The sequence below is a fragment of the Amborella trichopoda genome, chromosome 10 (genome assembly GCF_054954075.1).
Source record: "Amborella trichopoda isolate Santa Cruz 75 chromosome 10, AtrichopodaSantaCruz75HAP2 v2.0, whole genome shotgun sequence".
Taxonomy (NCBI): Eukaryota; Viridiplantae; Streptophyta; class Magnoliopsida; order Amborellales; family Amborellaceae; genus Amborella; species Amborella trichopoda.
In genome coordinates, this window is record NC_142345.1 from 23,230,306 (window position 1) to 23,251,657 (window position 21,352).

Below are 21,352 nucleotides of genomic sequence, written 5' to 3' on the forward strand. Positions count from 1 at the left end.
TTTCTCTCTCTTCTTATATCTGTGTCATGGATGGTGGAAGCTCATCGCTGTACATATTTCTCTCTCTTCTTAATCATGTGTCATGAATGGCAGAAGCTCGTCGTCATCCTATTTTCTCTCACTTTGTAATCTTGTGTCATGGATAGTGGAAGTTCATCATCATCCATGTTTCTCCCTCTTCTTAATTCTGTGTCATGGACAATAGAAGCTCATCGTTGTCCATGTTTTCTCTCTCTTCTTAATCTTGTGTTATGGATGGCGAAAGCTCATCACCGTCTATGTTTTCTCTCTCTTCTTAATCCTGTTTCATGGACGGCGAAAGCTCATCGTCGTCCATGTTTTCTCGCTCTTCTTAATCATGTGTCATGGACGGCAGAAGTTCATTGCCGTCCATGTTTTCTCTCTCTTCTTAATTCTGTGTCATGGACAATAGAAGCTCATCACCGTCCATGTTTTCTCTCTCTTTTCTCTCTTCTATCATGGACAGCAGAAGCTCATCATCATCCATATTTTCTCTCACCTCACTCCCCTGTCATGGACAGCGAAAACTCATCGCTGTCCATGTTTTATCTCTCTTCTCCCTCTTCCTTCTCTCCCTTCCTTCTTTCTTCTTCCCCCTTTTTCTCTTCTTTCTCACTACTCCTCTCTTCTTCTTTTCTTCTCTCTCTTTCCTTCTTTTTCTCACATGTAAGACATCGGTAGTACTGTGCATACCTCTCTTTTTCTTTTCTTCTCCTTCTCTCTTTCCCTCTCGTTTGACCTAGGGAGGCTAAGTGAAACACTTCCATGATAGTCTCGTCATCTAGCAATGTTACCGTTGTGCCGGTCTTAATTACGATACTCACCTTACTGCCATGATAGGCTGGTCGATGATCGTTTTGTCATCTAGTAGTATTGTCGTTGTGCCGGTATAGTTATTGTGCCTACCTTGCTACCACGCTGGGTCAATCAATTACAGGTTTAGCTACTGTGTTAGTCTAGCCACCTAATCAAATTCCTATCTTCCCCAATCTTCTATTTCATCTTTTTCTTCTTCTTTAATCTATCCTCTTACCCTTTCCTCTTTTGGATGTGCACGTTCATGTACATTCGCTCAAAGACAAGGTAGGGTCCCTTCGTCCACTTGTCTTGTAAAATTAACCGTGTGTGTGTGATTGCAGAAACAGGAGAATACAGGCCAAGGGAGGCGATTTCGAACCAGTTGAAGGACTGAGGGGCTTTCTTCGTTATCTAAGAAAGCACCCACGCGAGCCAGCCCGAGTAAGTCCCGAGCCCACCTTAAATTCCTCTCTTATCAGTTGGTATACTTTCCCTTGTTTCCTAACAAGGTTCCCGAGAGAGCGATCTCAAGTCTCAAGTTTCCCTGAAACCCGAGACACAAGCCACCAAGTCATCCAGACCCGGAGCGCGAGATCGAGGCACCTAACCAGAGCGATGTGGCACAATTTATCGCAAAGTGCTTGAGGTGTCAGCAAGTGATGGCGGAACATCAGAACCCGACGGATTATTACAACCATTGCTCATACCGGAGTGGAAATGGGAGCACATCACAATGGACTTTGTTTCTGCATTGCCAAAGTCAAGAGTGGGGCACGATAATATTTGGGTCACGGTGGACTGATTAACTAAAGTTGCTCACTTCTTACTGGTCTGCACCACCTATACCTTGAATAAGCTGACCCAATTATACATCAAAGAAATTGTAAGATTACACGATGTACCCATCAGCATTGCATCAGACAAGGATACCAGGTTCACCTCTAGATTTTAGGTAAGTCTGCAGTCAGCTTTAGGGACTAGACTTACCTTTAGCACCTCCTTTTACCCTCAAACAAATGGACAATCAGAGAGAACCACCCAGACATTGGAAGACATGCTAAGGGTGTGTGTCACTGATTTTAAAGGAAGCTGGGAAGACCATCTGCCCGTGATAGAGTTTGCTTACAACAACAGCTTCCAAGTCAGTATTCAAGTGGCGCCTTTTGAGGCCCTGTACTGAAGAAAGTGAAGGTCGCCTATCTGCTGGGATGAAGTGGGCAAAAGGAAACTATTGGGGCCCAAAATCATCCAAATAACTTCTGATAAGATTGCCTTAATTAGAGAGCGACTCAAGACGGCACAAAGCTGGCAAAAGAGTTATGCCGATAATCACAAGAAAGACCTCGAATTTGAAGTGGGTGATCGAGTCTTCCTGAAAGTATCACCGACCAAGGGTATTATGAGATTTGGCAGTAAAGGAAAATTGTGCCCACAATTCATTGAGCCTTTTGAATTCCTGAAAAGAGTTGGAAACATGGCATATAGGCTTGCCCTGCCACCTGAATTGGCCAACATTCACAATGTCTTTCATGTGTCACTGCTGAGAAAGTATCAACCTGACCCGTCCCATGTTTTGGAGTACAAACCAATCCCGCTCAGGGAAGACTTGACCTATGTTGAACAACCAATTGGGATATTAGACAGGAGAGTACATGTTTTGTGCAATAAAGAAATCCGCCTGGTCCAAGTGCAATGGCAATTTCATTCAAGAGAAGAATCAACATGGGAACAGGAGGATGAGAATCGGGAGAAGTACCCCCACCTTTTTTTAAAGGGGAGGGGGGGGGTGATGTAAGGACCATAAATTTTCCACAGTCATGAGACGCACACAACGATAAAGTAAGTAGAGGGGCAGCGTCATGTGTGTAGTATAGGAGGCACGCGCCCGACGCTAAGGAAGGAGACCTATCGCCACACGTTAATGGAGGTATCGCCCTCGTGTAAGAGGCTATCGCCGTGCATGAATGGAGGTATCATAGTGCGTGAATGGAGTTATCGTCGCGCATGAACTTGAGTAGCGCCATTTGTGCATCGTCTCACGAGCAAGAGGTAACGCCGTGCGAGAAATGTAATAACGTTGTGCATGAACTCGAGTAGCACCATTTGCGTAAAGGAGATGCATCACCACACGGGAAACAAGAAGGATTGCCACGCATGAGCAAAAGGCAGCGCTGTGAGTGAAAAGAGGAGATTTGACCGTGCCGTACATATCAGCGACGCCCACGGTCTGTCATAGTGACTTTCACCTACCCGTCAAAAACAGTGGATCCCACCTACCATGGGTATTTAAGCCCTCTCCCCAACCCTTTCAACGCCATTGTCCCTCACTTGTCTCTCTCTCTAAGAAGCTAATAGAAGCTAACTAATGCCCTTGAGGAATCCAGCTTATGAAGCTTAAAGTGGCCTACGAGTGGGAAGTTTGAAGACACCGTGAAGAGCAGGTAAGTCGTTTTAGTTCCATGCATAACTTAAATTAGTAATGATCATATGTGAGTAAATATGATAAATATAATGGTAGAATAAAAAGGATGAGTGTAGTTGAATTATGATGGAGTTGAGTGAACTTGCTGATTATGGTAATCTATAGAATAGCTCGTTGGCAAGAATTGCTACCATGAATAAGGTTTTATATCAAAGTTTATCTTGGCTTATGAAATGTTGTATTTTATTTGAAGCATGGTAAAACTTGAACAGATGGATTTTTCATGAACTGTGAGGGTATTTGTATCAAAATTTTTAATGACCAAACGATGTCCTAATGGGCTCAAATTAGTCTTGAATGAAATATATGTGTGTCTACAATGATTTTTCATTTTACTCCATATTAAAATTTCTTATGGGCTAAGAGATACATCCTAAAATGTTAGGATATGTCACTATCCATAGTTGTTGGGACTTCCAACAACTATCGTGCATTTTGCACTAAGATTCTAGCCCATTGAATAGTGTCCAAATACTTTCAAACAGACACCATTTGAAAGATCTATCAATGAAATTAAAGTTGCATGTTGAAATCATTTTGAAATTCCCCGTAGATTGATGGTTATGCCCCGAAATATGAGAGTACGTCACTGTTCACAGAGGTAGGAGATTCCTGTAACTATCACTTACTTTGTGCCGAGATTTTGACCTATCAAACATCGTCCAAATATCTTCAACCCAATTTTATTTTAAAGGCCCATGTGTAAGCTTGAAGTTACATGTTTGAACTATTCTGAAATTCTCCCTAGATTGAGAGTTACGCCTCCGAGAAGAGGGGTACATCGCCGTTACATGTCACAAGAATTTTAGTTTTATGATTCGTATCATGTTACCTCTTTCTGGATCACTCACTAAGCCACTCAAGTGGCACAGTGTGACCTTTGATAGATAATATTTTTCACATGATGAATACTAAATGCCATAGTGTTATGTGAATGATGTTATACATTATGTGAAATTTGATAAGCGTAATACTAATGTGATAGTTCCATGAAGAATGTTACATGATAAGTGTCGTAATGTTAATGTTGATTGCTAAGCATTAATACCTTGTGATAGCTCTCATATGATGAATGTGTTACGCCAAATATCATAGTGTTATGTGACTATTGGATAGCTCTGAGTAAGACTCAAACTCTACGTAATGAAAATTGAATTAAATGTCAGAAGGTACTAATTTAGCATGAATGAATTTAATGCTTCAGCATGTTACGATGCTGCTATAATGACCACTACACAATGGAACACCTATTGATAGTGGTGTTTACGATGAAAATCATACAGTTCTTCTGACAAATATCTCTCGGATCTTGACACCTTCAACTAATAAACATAAAGTGATAGAGAAAGTGAGACAAATCGAATTCAGATCTGAGGCCAGGTCTACCCGGAAACAAGCAGATCCACTCTCAGATATGTGGCAGAGCCAGCATGATCCAAGACATTAAAACACGAGTTCAAAGTAAACTAATCAAAATAAAATCAAAACAATAAGAAGAAGAAGAATGAAAGGGCAAGAAGACAATATCAAAATGGGTCGGATGGCCTGGGACTCCCAAGCCTTCGAGGACTCACCCGCATCAGAACTGACATCATCTTTGCCTCTCTGATTCAGAAGTTGACCAGCAGATCTCTGATTGAAAAGGGTTGTTGTGCCCTAAGGATCGTTAAGAAGTTGAGTTTTTGTGCCCTGAAAAGGTTTCTCTGGCTTAGAGTTAGGGTTTTCAGATTAGGGTTAAGGTAAGCTCACCAAGTTTTTCCTCTCTAGACTTCTAGCCTCTGAAAAAGTCCCTTTGTTGACCTAATTCAAGAAGGAGCTCCCCACAAACAGCCACATAAATGAGGTTTTTATAAACTAAAATCGTTGGAAAAATAACAAGTTTCCATCACCCTCCAATTGCCAACCTTGGACTACCTTCCCAGGCTTGAGAGACACTGGCACTGTCACCCAGTCAAAATTGGCAAAAATAATGGAAAATTGGTCAAGAATGGAGGGAATCATTCTTGTGCAAAAACTGTCGTTTTCGGACAATCTAGGGTGGGCGACACTGGTAGTGTTGCCCAAGTTTGGACTGCTCAAAATGGCAACTTTCTGCTCATGACTAAACAGTGGGTTGTCCTGCCAATTTCAAAAAAATTCGAGTCAAAAGGAATTGGGAGACACTGGTAGTGTCGCCCGGGGGACATTGGGTGTGTTTCCCAGACTTGGGCGACACCAATGGTGTCGCCTAGAACAAATATGACCAAACATGAAATTTCTTGATTCATTTGTGTAGTTCAAGCTATTGTGAAGCTCTCATAGAAAATTTGGCTCATGAAGGATTTTTCTACTATTTGTAATGATTTTTTTGGTAGAACAGGGTGTCTGCAGGATTCTAGGTCAAAATAGGGTACCTGCAGGGTTCTAGGTAGGCAGAATGGTTCTGGGTCACGGGGTAGGCTGTGTGAACTATGGATTTGGCTTTACTAAGATAATATGGTTCTAAGAGTTCAGGAAACCATAGGATTTGTCGGATTTAAGATGAGGTGTCTACAGTTGCCCCACTTTGGCACTCTTTGTCCTTCGAGGGACAGGTAAGTAGCAAGGTAGTAGAAACCTTGACATTCCCTATTCTTCGAGGGACAGGTGAACGTTAAAGATAATACATACATTTTAAATTTCTTTCTGAAGTCACGTGGTCAGAGGGCATACCAACTAATTCCTCTAAGTCATTACACTCACCGAGCGCACCCACCTAGGGCATTTTTCCTCCTAGGGTTTTCGGTATGAGATGTCGGTGAGTTACATAAGCTTGAAACTCGAGTTGGATTTTCTTGCTATGCCAATTAACTTCAGCGGTTTTACAGTTTCAGTTAACCCTGACATCTTCTTTGACTTCCTTAGGGTTTCTTAAGGCTTTCTGTAGGAAAAGACATTCTATATGAAGAGACTTGTTTGGCCAATTCTGAAGAGAGAGATGAGGCAACAACACGGTAATCGTGGCAGCGTGGTAATCATCATATACGGGTGTCCAAGCTCCTTTGTTTTAAAAGACGTTTTAGAAGTTTTAAAAGTAGGGAGAGATTTGAAATAGAACCCAAAGAAAGGATAAGTTACAATTTTAACAAATAAATTAAAGTTTTTGAAAACACAAGAAATATAGTGAAAATTTTGAAAAGAGGAAGATATTTCGAAAAACAAGGTTTGTTAGCAGTCTTAACTCCTGCAACCATAGAGCCCTCTAAGCAGTTGAGCGTCATGCAGCGATGGACCATACACCTGACCCTTTTACGTCATACGGGGCTAGAGGGAATACACCCTACCCTTTTACGTCATACGGGGCAAGACGAAACCCAACCTTTTACATCATACGGGGCTAGACATTACCTGCCTCAGCTCTTTTACGTCGCACAAGTTTGATCTTGAACTGGATACCCGACCTTTTATGACATACGGGGCTAGACGGAATACACCCGACCTTTTATGTCATACGGGGCTAGATGTTACCTGCCTCAGCTCTTTTACATTGCACGAGTTTAACATTGAACTGGATACACCAGACATTTCATGTCATACGGGGCTAGACAGTACCTGTCTTGGCTCTTTTATGTCGCACGAGTTTGATGTTGAACTGGATACACCTGACCTTTTTCGTTATACGGGGCTAGACATTTTCTGTCTCAGCTCTTTTACATCGCATGATTTTGACGCTTTTCCTATCTCTGCTCATTTATGATGCATGGGTTTGACATTTTTTCCTGTCTCGGCTCTTTTACGTCGTACGAGTTTGATGTTTTTCTTGTCTCAGGTCTTTTACGTCGCACGAGTTTGACGTTTTCTTATCTCGGCTCTTTTACATCACACGGGTTTGACCTTTTCTGAATTGAACTTTGGTTGCCAGTTAGGCTCATGCCACCAAGGAGCGTTTGAAAAGCCGTCTGAAAAGTTCATTTCAAAATCCTTTGAAAATAGTTGATTTCAACAAGAAATGTTTATGAAAAACATAATTTTGATCATCAAATTCCCTGGGACTTGACTCGGGGATTTTTTAGAAAAAAAATTTGGGCGACACTAATGGTGTCTCTTGGGTGACACATGTAGTGTCACCCATAGAAATTTTTTTTTTTTTCTTTTTTTTTTTTTGGAAAATGGGATTAAGCAAAAAAAAATGTGGCATGGAAGATTTGTGGTGTCGCCCTCACAAGCTGGGTGACACTAGACGTGTCGCTCATAGAATTTGTTTATTTTTTTATTTAGAATATGTTGGGAATACCTTGGAAAGGGTTTTTTGCAAAAGAAATTTGGGTGACACTAGTGGTGTCGCCCTCACAAAGAAAACGTTGGGGCGACACTGGTGGTGTCGCCCGGGTGACACTGGTGGTGACGCCCAGCCAGGGTACGGACTTCCAAATTGCAATTTTCTTGATTTGGAAGGTCTTGGGGTTACCTAAACGTTTTGTTGACCAAACTAGAAACCTGCAGGACGTGTTTTGGGCGAGATTTCTTATTTTCCATAAAGTCCACCTCCTTCCTATTCTTCTTTCATCTTTCATCTTTCATATTTCTTCTTCCCATCTTCATCTTCTTCCTTCTTCATCATCTTCCCTTTGATCTTACTGGTTTTTCTTGCTCTCACCCCTAGGATTTCATGGCTCCTAGGAAGGACAATGCTATTTCCAAGGGCAAAGGGAAGGTTTCTAAGCGGTCTGATGATGGAGGAGAGGAGGAGGTTCTTCCTTTGTTTTCTAGGGTTAGGCACTTCCCTGATTGTCTGCCCTCCCATATCTCACAGGGCCTTCGATCGGGTGAAATCCCTCGACGTGTCAATGGCTTCTCTGTCATCAGGGATTGGTTTCATTCCGCGCGGCAGTGGCCCGAGCTCATGGCCTTTTTGGCTTTAATTTCGATGATAGGTATTTTCAACGTGGCCTCTTGCCATGCAAAATTTCCGCTCCTTAAGGCTTTTGCTGAGAGGTTCATCTATCAAACAAACACCTTCTTCCTTCCTACTGGCAAAACAACGCTAACTTTGGAGGAAATTGCTACGGTTTCTGGCTTAAGCTTGGCCGGGATTGTGTATCAACCTTCTACTGTCATGGAAGATCATTCCATCATGGGTGTGCGACTGTTGGGAGCTGCCTACTCTTCCCACGGTTAGTGGGTCGATATGGGGTTGCTGGTCCGAAATTCAAAGCGGTCTAGGGCAACCGAACAGATCCGTAATTTCCTTTTTGTGCTGGTTGGATCCATTCTTTTTTCAAGTGGTCGTAAGACAGTTTGTAGTTCTCTTATTCTTTTAGCCCATGCATTCTGGGAGTGAGCGGGTTACACCATTGTTCCGGTCGTGTTTGTGGGCATTTACGGGGGTCTTCAAGACCCGGTGACCAATTGATTGAGGGCAGTATCTTGATTTTGTAGGTATATTTTTTAACTCATTTTTACTTTATTTTTTCCCATGCGACGTAGTTTTTCGTCTGGGAGGGTCTGAGTTGGGAGACACTGGTGGTGTCACCCCCACAGGCTGAGCGACACTAGTAGTGTCTCCCTGGTCATCTTGCCTCAGATGGCTTCGGCGTTTTGGGCTTCTGTTCTGTGACTTGTTAGGGTGTTTTTGGCTCCTGTTTTCTACATATTTGGGCATATGAACACATCGCAATTGTTTGTCCTCCTTGATGCATGGCTCTACCCCAATCATGCATGTTCTCAGAGACAGAGAAAGAAATAGAGAAAAGAAGAAGAAGAAAGAAAAAAGAGAGAAAGGAGGAGAGATAAGAAAGGAAGAGAGAAGAAAAGAAGAGAGAGAATTACCTTGGGGAAGAAGGGTACTGGCTTAATTCTTCTCTCTCCTCTCTCTCTCCAAGATGTGCCTACCCAAATCTATGTAAAAACATGAACTTTATTGATGAATTGAAAGTATGAGAGGGGCCCTTTTACAATTAGGTTTAGCATGTATTTATAGCATTGGGCCCAAATATGGGTGGATGCCCAAAAACTTTCCTAATTGATGATAATTACAATTTAATTGAATTAAAAGAAATTCTAAAAATGGGTGCAAAATGACTGTTTTTTCCCTTCCTAACAATACATGGAATTCCAAAACAGTCCCTGTTGCTACCTTAGAATGTACGTCATCTTTCATGGATGATCCGGGGTTGCTCTGGTGTCTGTTTGACAAAACAATGAATTCCTCTGTTTGACAAAACAATGAATTCTTTCTTGTAGGGCTCGTCATGGGGATCAATTTGATACCAACTTCAAGCCACAGATCGTGTTTTTAAGCCACGATCATGAACTTCTCTCTACCTGAGCGACCGAGGGGGACGTGTCGCTGCTAAATTTCATGCAACTTCCTTCACAAATCATCAACTTCTCTCTAGCTTTTCTCCCTGCTCGAGCGTCGTCACGGGGCGTGCCACATATCAAAACGCTCGTCTTGACGAGACGAACATACTCACAAAATTTGAGCACGAGTTGACTTGGAACGAGTGATATATGGCTCTTGAAATTCACTACTCGAGACCGTAAAAATAGTCACCATTGATGGTGATTTGGTGCAGGGAGGGTGCGGTGCACGGGAATAGTATGCAGCCTACCCCTTTTTGGTCTTTTACCCTAACTTTGTCTTGGAGTACTCGATTAAGTTGAAACTTGACCCATAAGGGTTTTTAACCGTGCTGGATCCAATGGCAGTGGTCCCATAGCAATTTGATGCACCAGAAATAGATTTCTAGTTACAAGGCCTGTTTCAAGGTGCTAGAGACTAATTTTTTCGAAATTATTTCTTTGTCTGCGTTGCCTTAGACATATCGGATTGCGACAAAACTTTCAGGTAGACTTTTGAAGTCCTTATGAATATTTTTAATTGTTCTGGGATAATTCTAAGACTGTCAAGAATTCCACTGTAATTCAGGTTTTATTGACCAGCTTCTCTCATTTATTCCACATCGGGGACCCAAGATGCTGAAAAATGTCTTCAAACAGTTTGCCTTGCCAAATGTTGTGCTTCGAGAGAAGCGAGAAGGACAACATTTAGAAAATTTCCTTCCGCTTTATGACTTTTTTCTTCCTAGCTACAGGACCACGTGAATGCCGAGGAGATTCACACAATATTGTAACTAAGATGCTCAGACGTTTGGATGTAATGTATAGGTCCATCCGTGGATACTTTAGGGGGAGAAGAGATTTTTTTGAGGGATCTGGTCGAAGTCCTCACCCTTAAGGGACTATTTATGATTCTGACAGCTGAGGATTTTATACGGACCTTGTTGGTCAAAATCAGGCCCGTTTGGCGGTCGGGTGCCATGCTGAAGGGAATTTTTTCCATTTGGTCTAGGTTTCTTTATTTTGTTGTTTGTTCTAGATGGTCTGCTAAAGGGCCTTTGGTTGGCGTCCATCTGAGAGGTACACCAGATTGTCCTTGGTGGGTAGGGTACCTCAGTTTATCGAGGTGACCGACATTAGGTATAACCCTTGCCTACTGCTAGCAGTTTCAACACTCAAGGTACCTCTCTTCTTTGTCCGAGGTGTCCCCTGAGGGCTCAATCATGTTGTTGCATAACAGGTCCAAGTCTGGCTGACTTGGCTTTCTTGCGGCGCCTTCAGCATCTTGAAGTGTGTTAGTGACCTCGTGAGAATGGTGCTCTTCTTCATGATACTTGTCTTGCCTTCTTAGCAAGTCTTCTGTCCTTCGAGTCCTTTTTCTAAATGGATTCAGTATGTAGGAATCTTGCTTGATGCCCGTAGAGGCGAGTGATGCATCAACATATTTATTCGTCCAAGCTCCCTTTGAAGGTTTTCACTTGAACTTGGGAAGCGGCACCATAGAGACGGTTTTCACCAACTTCCTTTTATTTGGGGCTGTTTTACCCATGACCTTTCGGCCATGTACACCCTTATTCTTCAATTTTTACTCATAGTTCCCTTTGGGGTTTTCACCGTGCCTGAGTTTTTATTTTACAGAACTCTTTTACTCAAGGTTTCATGACCATGCCCGTCTATCATTTTTACTCACGGTGTTCCCTTGCCCAGGTAAACACCATACCTGTTATTTTATTTTTTCTTTTCTTTTTTTTTTTTTTTTTATGAGGGCGTGTTTAAGGTCATGCCTTCGGAACCTATGCAAAGCAGTTTACATCGTGCGACCAGGACCCGCATTACAGTTTAAGGTCATACAACTTGACCATAGTGGAGATGGGTGGCAGTCTGTTAAGGCCATGGACTGAGTATGGTGGTGGTTTTAACTCACTTTGGGGAAATGGCATGAGACTACCTATGAAAGATGGATGATGTATGAATGGTGGGTGAAAAGTGGTAACCCACTAGTTGACGGTGAGTATGGATGGCGGGATGGCTCACCGTTTTGTGAGCATGGGTGAGACTCACTAGGGAATGATGAATGGTAGTGAAGGGATTCACTGGGGAAGAAGGTGGTGCGCGCACATAAATGGGTCAGTTAGGGAAGACATGCGTGAAAATTCACGTAAAGGGAGTGTGCACGTGTGTGGGGTGAGTTTAAGGTCATGCCTTTGGGACCTGTGCAATGCAGTTTATCGTCATGCATCTTGGACGTGCACTATAGTTTAAGGTCATATAGCTTGGATCATAGTTAAGCATTTTAGAGTCATGCAACTATGACGTCCGTTATAGTTTAAAGTCATATAGTTTGGACCATGGTGCTAAACCTTTTAACTTCATGCGGCCAGGATGTGCACTATGGTTTAAGGTCATATAGCTTGGACCGTAGCTATGCAACTTAAATTCATGTAGCTAAGACCATGCAGTTTAAAGTCATGCAACTAGACCTCCGTTAAAGTTTAAGGTCGTATAGTTTGGACCATGTAGTTTTAGGGTCGTGCACCTAGACCAAGGCAGTGCAGTTTTAAGGTCATACAACACAGACCATGCAGTCTTTGGGTCGTATACCTAGACTAAGGCTGTGCAGTTTAAGGTCATGCAGCACGAACTATGGTATGGGTTGCCATATAGGTGAAGGTCCATGAGGGATAGGTCTGTGGATAGAAAACTAACTCCCTGGGGATAAAATGATTTAGGCCATTCATAAACTAAGAGCTTAGATGGAGATGGTGGCCCGACGAGGGATGGTAAACAAAAGCGGACTCCTTTGGGGATTGGGGGCAAGTGTGATTCCCCAAGGTGAAAGATGAAAACTCCATGGGGAATAGCTTATGGAAGGTAACCTGACTCCCTGGGGATAAGATAACTTGGTGCAAGACTGACCCATGGGGATTGGAGGGGTAAGCACGACCTTTTTGGCATACACCTAACTCCACTAAGGATGATGGGCCGCGACACTGGTGTAACTCTTACTGGGGATGATGGTAGAATACTCACAGTGGTGATCTAGTTCAACCATACACGGCACTAGCATGGAGTTACCAGTTGCACGAACGGTGTTGAGAAGTCGCTGGCGCACGATGTTGGTACGTGCAGCTTTAGTTTACAAGCGACGTTCATCAGGGAGTTTCATGCGCGGCGTTAGTTGTGAGGTTTCTTGTGCGTCGATAGCTACGAGTGGCATTGGTCTAAGTTCGGGTCTCGGACTTGGGCCCAGCCTGGCCCTGGTTCATTGCCGTTTGACACTCGGCATTGCACTGACGGTGGTAAGCCTCTGTCCGGGTCTCGGGTCTAAGGACGACCCAGTTCGACCCATTGTCGTTTGGCCTTCAGGGACATGTCTTGTATTCTTGCTTTGTGAGGGGCACTTCGAGGAAGTGTGTTCTATATAAGGGGGTAAACCCCATTTTTACCATTTTATCAAAGGTAAAAATGGCTAGGGCTTTTGACAGTAAGAGTGAGAGAGCTCCCAGGGGGAATTTTGACAAGAATCACAAAGCTTTCAAGAGAGATTTTACCGGCAAGCACGTCATCCAAGAAGAACCCGCAGAGTTGCGCAAGGGGCTTTGTGAGGGTCACTGCTGTTGGAGTTGAAGAGCAAGCATTACGAGAAAAACAGAGAGTTGGTCGGAGTCTGTAGAGATGTCGACAGTGGTTATGGGAGTAACAGAGAAATGGAAAGGGACCAAATTGCTGCAGGGAGCAGCCGGTGAACTTCGGCTGGTTTTCGGGAGTTTTTCAGTGGTTTTCCACCATCGAGAAGAAGAGGGAAAGTTTGTCAGTGAGTTTTTTGGTGAGTGAAAGGGGTTTCCCACCAAAAAACTGAGATGTCACAGGGGAATGAATAGTTGTTTGAAGGTGGATGGTTGCCAAGGAGACGAAGGGGAACAAGCAACTGAAGGGTCTCGAGAACTGAAGATTCATGAGAGCCGAAGGGTCACAAGAATTGAATAGTCGCAGGAACCAAAGGGTCGTGAGAATTAAATAGTCACTAAGCATCCGAACGGTCGCGAGGAGACGGGGGGTTTTAGGGAAGCTAAATAGTCACAGTTGCCGGCAATCGAAGCGTCACGAGAGAGCACACGCAGCGATAGGGAACATAGCTGGTGTTAGCCCTTTGTCAGATGCAGTCGGTGTTACTTCTCGAAGCCACAGCCGGCATTAGTCTTTTGAGAACACAACCGAGGTTAGCCCTTGGAAACGCAGCCGGCGTTGGTCTTTTTGGAGAACCCAGCATTAGTCTTGCACAGCAGTAGTCAGTGCCTTAGTCAAGCATGGTCATCAACATGACGCACAGAACGTTAGTCATGAGTGGCAGTAGTTGCTCCCTTAGTGATCGTTTCATGAACCGTGGTGAATGGTGTTCTACTGTGATCATGCATGGCGATGACTTCGGTTGGCCAAGGGTGATAACCAATGGTGAGGCCAAGCTTATGAAGCCTGTTGGAAGCCAAGTCATCCAACACAATTGTGAACTCCATGTTGTTTTGTGGAAGGGCCCTCACTGTGAACAGGGTATGCTCTCCATCATAAGCCATTTCCTTGTTAGAGAAGTCTACTTTGTATGTATGATAAACTCAATCAAGGTGCTTCCACCTTCTCCTATCGTGAAAGCTACTTTTGGCCTGTAACCATCCTCTTTTCCTCAGATGCAAGAGCAACACTTCTGAGGCAAGTGCAATTTTTGGTCTGTAACCATCCTCTTTTCCTCATATGCAAGAGCAACACTTCTGAGGCGAGAGCAATTTTTGGCCTGTAACCATCCTCTTTTCCTCATATGCAAGAGCAACGCTTCTAAGGCGAGAGCAATTTTTGGCCTATAACCATCCTCTCCTCATATGCAAGAGCAACACTAGGGTCAGTAGTTCTCTTTTCCTCAGATGCAAGGGCAATGTTGGAGTCAGCCAAGAGCAACGCTTGATTATATATCCCTGTAACTTCCCTAATAATGGGTTTCTGATTGTAACTTGTAATTTCTTCAATAAAATAATTAAAGCTTTATTGAATTGAATTGCTCATTTTCCCTTTCTTTCTTCTATTCTTAACTCCTTCGCACATTGAGTCTTTTAAACACGTATCAGGGATAATACTTCTTTAGATATCACCCATTGATGGGGGGCATTGCCTCCTCTCCATCAGGATGTGCCAGTATATAAGCACTATTTGATGAGACCTTTTTTACTATAAAAAGGCCTTCCCACTTAGGTTCAAACTTTCCTTTATACCGTCCATGCATAACAATCGGCCTTTTGACAACTAGAACTAGATCTCCACGGGTGAATGAGCAGACCTTGACTGACTTATCGAAGGTCCTCTTCATTCTCCCCTGGTTGAGATCAAGATCATGTTGAGCTTCCAATCTCTTTCCATCAAGTGCATCCAACTCTTGATAATGAAGCCTCTTGGTAATGAAGCTTGACCCTCTCATCCTCAGCCAGTCCTTGATGCATGGCGACACAAAGCGAGGGCAGTTGAATCTCGAGGGTAAGACTGCTTCACCCCCATAGACTAAGAATAAGGAGTGGAATCGGTGACATTTCTTATGGTAGTGCGATAGGCCCGCAAGGCTTCCAAAAGTTTCTCATGCCATTTTTTCCTTGCTTTTGATACTGACATCCTCAAAACACCACATAGAGTCTTATTGAAGGCCTTAGCTGAACCGTTCACCTGAGCCTGGTACATAGTTGAGTACTTCCACTCAAAACTGAACTGATTAACCAAGTGATCAATATGATGACTTCAAAATTGAGGGCCATTGTCCAATATAATCCGATCAGGCACTCCAAATCGCCATCGCAGCCCCCGGAACTTGCTTGAAGGGGAGCACTTCATCCCACTTGGAGAAATAGTCGTAGCATCAATGAGCATCTTCGTGAATGGCAATAGGAAGTCATCTTTGTGGCAAGTGGTATTCAGATCGCGGAAGTCAATGCAGACCCTAATTTGGTCATTTTTCTTCTTGACTGGAACAACATTTTCCAGCCACTTTGGGTACTTGACTTCGCGAATGAATCCTGCGTGCCTGAGTTTGGTCACCTCAGCATGTATCTGAATTTCGAGATCAGACATGAACCTCCTTGATTTCTGCTTGACGGGCTTGACAGAGGGATTGATGTTGAGAAGGTGAACCGCAATTTGAGGATCTAAACCAGGCATCTCATGGTAATGTCAGGCAAAGACATCTCTGCTTTTTGCAAGAAGGCAATGAAATTCTCTTTCTCCTCCGAAGACATATTTTCCGAGATGAAAGTAGGTTTGGGATCGGCCTCATCCCCTAGATTTATCTCTTCGAGTTCATCGACTATGGCTTGACCACCTTCTTCCCATTCTTTTGGGGCCTCCTGCAACTCCTCATCATTGGCTTCAAAGGTCTTCTCATTAACCTCAAATGAAGAGACCAATGATCCAATGGAGCTCCAAAGTAGGTCATGATTTCTGCACCTTTCTCGAACTGAGGAACAAAAGGGTCGACCTCAAACATGGATAGCATGTCAGGCTGTAGGAGTTTGATTTGAAAGTTTCAAGGAAGTTGAGATTCAACGATTGTGGGGCCAGAGGCACCCTCATATGAATTGCTCGGTCTTTGCATGGGTGTTTGCAGTGTTTGCCCTGCGCTAGCTGATACTTCGTAGACCTGTACCATGTGGCAAGCTTCCTAAGAATAGAAGCTCTACCCTCTTGATTCTCTCAAGCTCTGCTCAAAGTCGGGCTTAGAAGGCCACTAGGTTTCTTTGGCTTTGACTTTTTGTGCTTCTTAGTGGAATAAGATGGGTCTTCCTGAGCTCGATCCGTCAGAGCGTCAGCAGTTGAGAAGCATCCAACCACCTGGGCTAGCATCTTTTTTAGCCTTCTCCGGTGCATCCTAGTTATATTAGTTCCTTCGAGCTCTCTGTCAAGAGCCTCGAAGTCTGGACATTTCAAGGTTGTACCTGTAGGAGACATAGAAGAGGAAGGAGAAGAAGAAGAAGAGGAAAAAAGAGAAGGGTCAATAGGTGAGGGACTTTTAAGGTCGTTCTCCACATCAGATCGATTTGGGCAGCTTTTTACCTCATCACCAGAGTTGGACATGTGCAGGGAGTCTTTTAAGTCTTTCCCCTGCTTAGACCGTTGGAGGGTGCTTTTAATGTTGTCACCCTCATTAGACGTGCCCCGAGTAAGAGATGACCCGGAGGTATCCTCTTGATGAGATGAAGGAATAAGGTCAATGGCGACCGGTATGAAGTCTTGCAAGGTCGGCAAGGGAGGAAGAGGCTTGAGAAATTCTGGCTCAACCAGTGGCTGCGGAGCCTTGTTCTTTAGGCGAAGAGCCCTTGGTGCTCGTCTTCTTCTCGTCACCTTTGGAGGTGCTTGGTCCATCTTGCCAGGTTTGTGAACAGCCCTAGCTTGACCAATCACTTCTTGCTTTAAGGACTTGAGCTTACTCCATCTGTGATGGACTTTCCATGGCTGGGAAGTCGAGGGATCAGCGGGATCAGAGGCATCCTTTCGAGAGTCTTGCGTTGAAACGTCTTCGTGGATGGGCATGATGCCTTGAGGGTGTTCGACGTAAGCAATGTAACCACTCTAGACTTTTTTCGCAACCACAGTCTCGAACCTATAAATTCCTTCAGCTCATGGCCCCATATCTGATGGTATGAGCACCAGTGATTCTCGGTCCCATGAGTAAGGTGCTAGGGTTGCCTCACCGGCTTTGGTGTAATGAGTCCTTATTGGAACATCATATTGAACAGGGCATGGATAAGATTTGTTGATAGCTCATTAGAAGGGCACATGCTTTTGTCTTTCTCATGTACTGTCACCACTTGGGAAGCCTCAGTTGACCCAAATGCTTTCTTAGAGTTATTCGAGCTTGATCTAACCCTTCTGAATCAGAGCCTCGATGAGGTCTTTAAGTGTGTAGCATTTTCTGTGGAGTGGTTTACCATTCCATGATATGCACAGTATCTTGCATGCGTATCAAGATCAGCTTGATCGGGAAACTTGATCTCGAGCAGCTTAATCATGTTTTGTTCTAGCAATAGTCGGAGTAATGCAGAAACCCACTCCTTTTCAAAAGGATAAACCTCGTTCTGATGCTTAGTCCAATAATCACTTCGGTTAAGGTTCTTAGGTGGGGTTACCCGTTTGTATGATTGTTGTTGTTTACTTGCCTGAGACGTTGTCTTTGTTGTGCTTACCCCTTTGGAGAGGTCCAATGTTTGAGAGGCGGACTTCTTTGGATCACTAACGGTAACGGTCACACTGATTACCCCTTTCTGTTGGTTGCCCCAGGCATTGGTCCGAGAATTACCATTGCCACAGTTGTTTCCCGAGCTTGAAGGTTATTGTCGTGACCCGCCATGGTCGCGTGACAAACTCTCTATGCGAACTGACTTAGAGATCAGCTTTGACATGGAGGTCGGATTGGAGGCCTCAACATGTAGAGTGATCTCAGGTCGCATGTTTCGCACCCAGGTCTGAACTGCTTCCTTCTTAGGCATGGAATTCGGATGGAGAGCGGCCAAATCTCTCCTCCTTGCTATGAATTGATCCACAACTTCATTTGGTTCTTGGGTCAAGTTGAGAAGCTCGATGGTTTGGAACTCTCTCTCGACCTCATAGAAATGCTGGTGGAACAGTTTCTCTATTTGCTCCCAAGTATGTACCGAATTTGGGGGAAGTTAGGCCGGACCATCAAGGGTTTCAACAAACTGACGGAGGAGGAGTTTCTCATCAGCTGCTATCTCTCGACATGCCGCCACAATATGGGCAAGGGGAAACATGGACAGAGACCCGGCCCGCCACTTAGGTTATGACCTGTTCATTGTGCATGTTTCCAAAGGATAAGGGAAGAATGAGAATTTCATGCCCGATGATGGGTATCGTCGTGCATGATTGAAGAGGAGATAGAAAAGAAATAATAGAGTGAGAGAAAGAAAGACAGAGAGGAATAAAGAGGGTTTAGGGAAGAGAAAGAAGAAAGGAAAGTAGAGAGAGAAGGAAAGTGAACAGTGAGACAAAAAGAAAGAAGCGATAAAAAGAAAGGGACGAGAGAGGTTTGGAAAGAGTCAGAGGAGAAAGAATGAAAGAGAAAGAAAGAGATTAGGAAAGAGCTAGAGGAGAAAGAGGAAAAGAGAGAGAAGGAAACACACATGGTGCTCATGTGTGTTAGAGAGAGAAAAATAGAGAGAGCAGTTCATGCATGGCACTGCCATCGCCATGCAAGTTCAGACAGAGAGAAGCAGAGAGAGATACAGCAGAGAGAAAATAAAGAAGGAAAAGAAGAAGAAGGAGAAGAGAGAGAAGGAAGCACGCACGACGTTGCCATCACCGTGTGTGTTAGATAAAGAAAATAAAATAGAGAGTGAGATTCATGTAAGATGCTGCCATCGCCATGCACGTTCAGACAGAGAGAAGCAGAGAGAAAGATAGAGTAGAGAGATAATAAATAAAGAAGAAGAAGAAGAAGAAGAAGAAGGAGAAAAGAGGGAAGAGAGAAAGAGAAGAAAGAGAGAAGCATGCATAGCTCTGCCACAGCCGTGCATGTTCTCAGAGATGAAGAGAGAGAAACAGAGAAAAGAAAAAGAAGAAAGAAAAGAGAGAGAAAGACGGAGGAGAGAGAAGAAAGGAAGAGAGGGAATTACCTTGAGGAAGAATACCGACTTAATTCTTCTCTCTCCTCTCTCTCTCCAAGACATGCCTACCCAACGCAATGTAAAAACTTGAACTTTAATGATGAATTGAAAGTATGAGAGGGTCCCTTTTACAATTAGGTTTAGCTTGTATTTATAGAATTGGGCCCAAACGTGGGTGGATGCTTAAAAACTATCTTAATTGATGATAATTACAATTTAATTGAATTGAAAGAAATTCTAAAAATGGGTGCAAAATGACTGTTTTTCCCTTGTCTAACCAATACATGGAATTCCAAAACAGTCCTTGCTGCTCTAGAATGTATGTGATCTTCCATTGATGATCTGGGGTTGCACTAGTGCTCGATTAACAAAAATATGATTGATTTCTTGTAGGGCTCGTCATGGTGATCGATTTGATACCAACTTCGAGCCACAGATCGTGTTTTTAAGCCACAATCATGCGACTTGAAATTCGGATGAATCTTGAAAACTGCGGATAGATAGTGTGTTCATATCTTGATGTTTCTTCATGATTTCTTCGCTGTATTGGATTAAGCATGCCGTCACGACTGTGTGGAAACAAACATGGCTCGATTTCGTGCCCGAACGAAGATTTTGTAGTCTTGGGTTTTTGGTCGAAATATGATTTCTGGTGGCTCAAATTTTAGTAATTTTTTTGGTTTCACACATGAAATCCGATTGTTCATCATGTACGGGGTACAAACTGATGGTAGCCCTGGACCTTACGCACGCGATGGAACTAGTCTCGTGTCAATCCGATGTGCGAGTGTCGTTATATGGCCGCTCGAGGGGAAGTGTCGTTGCTAAATTTCTTGCAACTTCCTTTACAAATCATCGACTTCTCTCTATATTTTCTCCCTGCTCGAGTGTCATAATTAGGAGTGCCACATATCAAAACGCTCATCTTGACGAGACGAACACGCTCACAAAATTTGAGCGCGATCCGACTCGGGACTAGTGAGATATGGCTCCCGAAAGTTACTACCCGAGGCTGTAAAATCAGTCACCATTAATGGTGATTTGGTGCACGGAGGGCGCATGAGAATAGTGTGCAACCTACCCCCTTTCAGGTTTTTACCCATAACTTTGTCCTAGAGTGCCTGATTAAGCCTAAACTTGACCCATAAGGGCTTTCGATTGTGCCAGATCCATTGGCTATGGTCCCACAGTAATTTGATGGACTGGAAATAGAGTTCTAGTTACAGGGTCTATTTCAGGGTGCTAAAGACTGATTTTTTCGAAATTGTTTCTTTATTTGCATTGCCTTAGACATGTTGGATTGAGATGAGACTTGGCAGGTAGCCTTTTGAAGTCCTTATGAATATTTCCACTTGTTCTAGGGCAATTTTGAGACTGACGATAATTCCACTATAATTCAAGCTTTATTGACTGGCTTCTCATTTTTATTCCACATCGGGGTACCCAAGGTACTAAAAAATGTCTTCAAATAGACAACTGTATATGCTGCTCTGGAACTGGCTGATGTAAATGACTCCACCCGACCTTGATATGGACCGGTTTTGGACGAGTTGTCGTCCTTTGATTAGGTGATCAGAGGTCTTGAGAATGTGCCCATGTTTCTGCCTGCTATGGGGCATTCATGTCTTATTATGATGGGGCAGTACTTCACAAAGGGGTATTTCCCTCAGAGGGTGCTTCGACAGTTTCACCATATTCATCTTTATACCTCTTCTAGAGAAGCGATCGATTGTCGCCCTATCTTTCTGCTTCGACCACACTCTTCCACGCTTCTTGTTAAGGCGGGTTTATCATGGAAGGGGAAGAAGTCTTCTTCTAGTGAGGCGTTGGTCAAGCAAGGCAAGCCCACGACCACCTCCATCTATGATTCATGATGGGAACGTGCCTACCCTCTTCCATTATGTCCCAAGGTGTTGAAACTTCGTGATGAATCTTCTGCTCCTGCTCAGGATCTCATGCCTCCTTGAGAAGATGGTGCCTCTTGTTCAAATAAGAGGGTTAAATCGAATGAGGATGTATATGAGATTAGTTTGGAAGATGTTGAAGTTGAATTGGGTCGATGGGCAGCCTTCGTGGTGGAACTCAAGGAGAAGGATGTTGATCC